Source organism: Mercenaria mercenaria, chromosome 4, assembly GCF_021730395.1.
Source record: "Mercenaria mercenaria strain notata chromosome 4, MADL_Memer_1, whole genome shotgun sequence".
In the NCBI taxonomy this organism is placed as follows: domain Eukaryota; kingdom Metazoa; phylum Mollusca; class Bivalvia; order Venerida; family Veneridae; genus Mercenaria; species Mercenaria mercenaria.
The window spans coordinates 45988099-45993597 of NC_069364.1; the positions used below are offsets into that span (position 1 = coordinate 45988099).

The window sequence follows — 5499 nt, forward strand, 5'->3', positions numbered from 1 at the left end:
TGACTCTCACCTATGCTATTACCTGTTGTAATGCTCAAAACATTGGCTTATAGTTGGCAGGAGCGAAGTAGGAAGCGTTTTTTCTGACCCAAAATATTTGTGACTCAGTGATAATATTGACTCAGTGATAATACGACACTATAATGGCCAAAACTGTATCCCTCCGCCTTCGGCTGGGGATAATAAATACAGGATATTCATATATTTTGCATGAACATGGTTTTTATTTTGGCAGTGGCTAGGGGTCAGGTAATCAGTACCAAAGTCCCGGAGGCTAGAGGTCCGGTTTTCGCACCCCTAGACAATCCGTGAAGGGCTGTCTGTAGGTCCGTTAATCAATATAAATACTTAAATTGTATTTGCAGAGAGGAAATTTTCTTTTAACTAGCACAAATAGGTGAAGATTTCGTTATCATCGTAGTTTTAAATACATCGCAAGTGGCTGGAAACAGAAATTCATAACCATTTAATCCCGATCGTTTTGAATGCGAATTTGAAAAAAAAAATACCAAACTATCATTCATGCTTAATAATGGATTCTTTTATCAATTTCATGTTTGGGCGGGACTGAAGGATTAAAATAATTACCTTATTACGGCTTTTGAGTTTTTAAGACATGGATTGTGCTCATGGACTGCTGGGTTCCTTTTACTGCTAAAGTAAATAACAATGACTAACAAAAATCGCCGATAAAAGTTGCTCATATTCAGTATGTCTCCAACCCGATTGAGAGCTGTTTCTAAAATGAATAACAATATTTACAAAAATAACAATATTATAATATGTGACAGAGCATTAGATTTTGGGTCCAAATGCAATTTTGGTCAAAAGTGGGGTTTTGGGCTAATCTGACAGACTGACCCGTTCTGAGTAAATATCTTCAATTTGACAACAAAAATCAGTCGTTGTCATGGAGATATTACCACTTTCCGGACACCATGTTTTTGTCTAACTGTATCAAAATTTAAGCAGTATATCTTAATAATGACACCATATTTAAATAATATCTTTTTGTTTCTTTCATGTAGTATAAAAATATTTATGTTCTAAAAATCGTTTCTATAGCAACACTGTTGTTTAACCTCTTATTTAACAGTCTCTTGATGGATCTAGCAATAAATTACATAGAATGTGAAATAAATACACAATTAACTTTTTCTAGTGTGCAAACAGTTTACAGACAACTGTTTTATGACATTCTTTTGAACAAGATGCAGAATTTATTTGATATCAAATTAGACAACATCCCAAGAACTAGGACATTAATCTTATTATTATAGACACCTTATCTATTAAACAGTAAGAAAGAAAATCAGGCAAGAAGATATAATTATTAGACTGTTATTATCATCTGTGAGTTTGCTAAAATTTCAAAAGACTTAGTTATACTGATCAGTGAATCATTACCATGGCAAGTATGTGGTATTTTCTTACAAAACTACTAACATTACCATGGCATTATGTGGTATTTTCTTACAAAAATACTAACATTTTTGGCAATTTCTTTGCAATAAATTGAATATTGGAAGTGTTTTTCCATATATTTGCATCAAAAGCTGTCTGTTTTCTTATCTAAAAGTAAGAGAGTAGACATCATTCCATGAAAATGAATGTAATATGGTTTGAAAAATACATAATTTTCAGATACACCTCTCTCAGTTACAACTATTGCCATTTTAAGGCAGACTTGTGTAATAACATAGTGCTTTGTTGATGCAATTATTACATATGAAAATAACATTCACTAACATAATGCAGCTTAACATATATAAACAAGAAAGATGTTGTTTACATATGATGATATCAAAAATAATTTAAAAGTTAAATTAATGTTACCATGGCAACAATGCACCATTTTCTTAAAAAAGTAGTTTTTTTTGTAAATTTTCCAGAAAGAATCAGAACATTCATTTAGCATCTGTTCAGTATACATTTGTTTTACACCACAAATGGTCAATTATGATCATTTATAAAAGCAAACATCATTTCATATAATATAACTTGTCTTTGAGAACTACATATTTTCCTGATATGCCTACCTGCATTACAGCTGTGCTATTTTATGGCAGATTTGTGTTATAACATGTTTTGTTGATGGTTACACAAAAAAGATATTTTTCTTGCAGAACATAGTCTGATTAGCAGAATATAAACAAGACACGTGCTGTTTACATAATCAAACAAATCTAAATTTAAGTCAAATTTGTGTTACCATGGTAACTCACAATGATTTGAAAAAAAAAATAGCTATTTCTGCAAAGGTCATGTCATGTAAAAATATCTTTTAACACAATTATAACCATGGATTAACACAATTATAACCATGGATTAACATGATTACTAGTAATTCTTGAAATAAGATATAATATATTCAGCCAGTAACAAATATTTTCTGCTATATTGGTAGTTTTCTGCCATTTCTGTAAAAATCCTTCCTACACTCACACTGGCAAGGCAGTTTTGATTGTAAAAATGTTTCCTCCAAGGGTTGTGCTTTAATGTCACACATGTTGTAGCTTTGAAACAACTAGGATTCATTCAACAGACATGTCTTAGTATTTCATGCATGCAGTTTTGGAAAATTTATAAGTTAAATTCTGTATTATTAGAACAATTAGGATAGTGCTTCTCAAACAACTTCACAGCTGTCATGACATCAAAACACTACTTTTTCCCAATATTTCTCACAGTTGACTAAGTTTTACTTTTTTTGAAACACATTTGTAATTTGAACTAGAATTTTTAACTTTTTCAGGTCATGAGGGCAGGAAACATGACCTTATTTGTGCAATATGGAGTTATTTGCTCATATCAGTATTTGTGACATGCATTCTATTCCACAGGCATGATTTCAGCTGGATGATCAGTAGAACATATTAATTCCTCTGTTTCATTCCCATTTACATATTCATAGTTCTTTCATCACTGCAAAACAAAAATTCATCAACATTAGAACTTCATTTTAATAAGATTAATATAAGGTTACAAAATATAAGACTGTAAAGCATCTTTTTAAGCTGAAGAGAGTCTTTTTGTTAAAAGCTGAATGAAAGCATATTTGATAAGTATAAACTCATCCAAGAATCTTACAGCATTCAAGCAGAAAAAAGTAGCTTTTCAAGAATACATAAACTAGCCAAGATTCCTACAGACTAGATATACAATTCATGCAATCAAACTTAATGTAAACACAAATACTGTAAAAATAATTTTGAAAATATGAAAAAATACATACATGATATATTCAATTATTGTATGTCATTACTTATTCACTTCTTAATATATTACACATATTTGTTGAATGAGTCTATAATAAAAACCATTTCTCTTAAAATGTTATGAATGAAATAGATCATTTATGTTTATGCTACTTTAATGTCTTTATCTTTCTTAGAATAGCAGTATAGTAACTGTAAAAATGTATGAAGAAATTTACAAACCCCCATAAAATCCAGCTTGTGGTGTATAGACCTTCCTGGAAAATCATTTCACTGTTTAGGGCAATTGCATCAAGCCAAACAATCCTCAGTGGTTGATCTGTGAAATGAAAACAATACTGAAAAAGGCTGAAATGTGAGATAAAAATGCCCTGGGCAGTTAGCTCAGTACATATTTAGCACAAAGACTTCTATAAAAAAGAGTAATATGTTTGAATTCCTGGCAAGGCTTTCAAAACAAAATGTATCTAAAGTTTATTTATTTTACTAAGTGGTTTTCAGTCACTTGCCAAGAACAGTACAAAATGGTGAGGAATCCAGAAATAATAGCCAAGTGAACAGTGTGCAAATTTAACATGAAAAGCTTTGGAAAAATCTGTCTCTTTCCAAGTAAAAACAATATTTTTGCCTTGTAGAAGTTTTATATATGGACTGATTTCACATTACATGTAAGAAATTTGTTGTTGAAGCTGAAAATAGATGTGTTTCAACTATTCCTGATCAGTCACTTTCATGGCATGGCTATATTTATAAAATGATCAGGGCTTTAACTTTAATATGTAATTAAACATTATGACTGACTGTTGTAATTTTGTCTGGCACCAGAGTCAAAAGGTCTTCATGTAATTGTCAAGTGCATACTGATTCTACTGAATACTTCTTGTAATTGTCATGCGTACAGATTCTACTGAATAAGAGTCAAAACCGATTAAAAAAGTTGAATTCATGGTAGATTTAGTAAATAAAATATAGTCTACAATATATTGACACTTGTAAATAAAATGTGACTGCGCTAAATCTACCTCGAATCTGTCATTAATGTCAAATCCGGGCTATTTTTGGAAAAGATATCGGACAAATCTGTCGATATGAACTCAAATAATATTTTTAACACTACATATCGCTTAAATACTTACTTACCTTGAGATTCGCTAACTGTCATTCTTTATACAATCGAAATAAATCATCAAATAATTGTTTTTGGTAGTTTCATTTTCTCCACGACCTTCGATGCTTACAAATGGCGTGTCGATACAAACGGCGATAAATTATCAATCATTTAAATTTTTTAAAGAAACGGAATTGCAAAACACGGAAATGTTTATAAATGTCACTTCATTTTTTTCTTGTGGCAAGGTAGAGTATCATTGAAAACAAGAAACGCATTAATTGCCGCGAACACGTGGTAACGTCCGCCATTTTTTTGTGACGTAACTTTAATCGATGTTTTCTCAAATGACGTAACCCGAATTTGGACCCAAAATGTCATGGTGCGTCACATATCGGCTACTTCATGACAACTAATAACAGCTTTTCTCGGTTATTATCATATATACACTGGTAACACAGTACATAACGGTACGAGCATATTGATTACCGGACCTCTAGACTCCGTGTCTAGAGGTCCGGTACCGGACCCCTTACCACTTCCTTTTATTTTCATTGAGAAATATGAAAACAAAAAACTTCGAAAGTGGGGTCGCCAGGAGTAAATCATGATTTTTGCATACCATGAGATGAAACAAAATACATATTCATGCAAAAACACTTATATTTCTGTTCATCATATACACAAACGATTGAAAACGACGATTCTTTACGGTGTCGGCACGGTATCATGTCTCCGTCTTTGTTGTATATTAAAACAAGCATTTTTGGACACGAACTGTGAATTTCACAACACAATTACATCAATGGCTCTATTCATGTCAATTATAACTAAAAAACAATGAACTTTCGTGCTACATTTTAATGTTTACAATCACTGAAAAAAACTTATCTGTCAAGGTCGTCTGGTCCGCAGTACTTCTTTAATCTTCCACACAGAAATGTGATCCTGTAGAAAACAGAGAAAACTTCTGTTAAAGACATCACTTCTCAATTTCAAAGAACTACATCCTAGGATACATAGACCATGGAATACATTAAAATACCTAAATTTAACCAATGTTGAATTTACCCAAAAATTTCCCTCAATGTCTTGTAAGGGTCTTGCAAGAAATGTTACAGAAGACATTCTAGTTATAAAAAACATTCTCATCGCAAACCAAATTCTGTACCA

At 31.6% G+C, this 5499-nt stretch overlaps 1 long non-coding RNA gene across 1 annotated transcript; it reads right to left on the minus strand.

Moving 5' to 3' along the window:
* Positions 1-594: 594 nt before the first annotated feature.
* LOC128556749 (uncharacterized) lies at positions 595-5250 on the minus strand. The gene is made up of 3 exons (XR_008370814.1): positions 4359-5250; positions 3441-3537; positions 595-2925 (listed from the first exon to the last, which is right to left on the minus strand). It is a non-coding gene; the product is annotated as an uncharacterized LOC128556749 (long non-coding RNA).
* Positions 5251-5499: the final 249 nt, after the last annotated feature.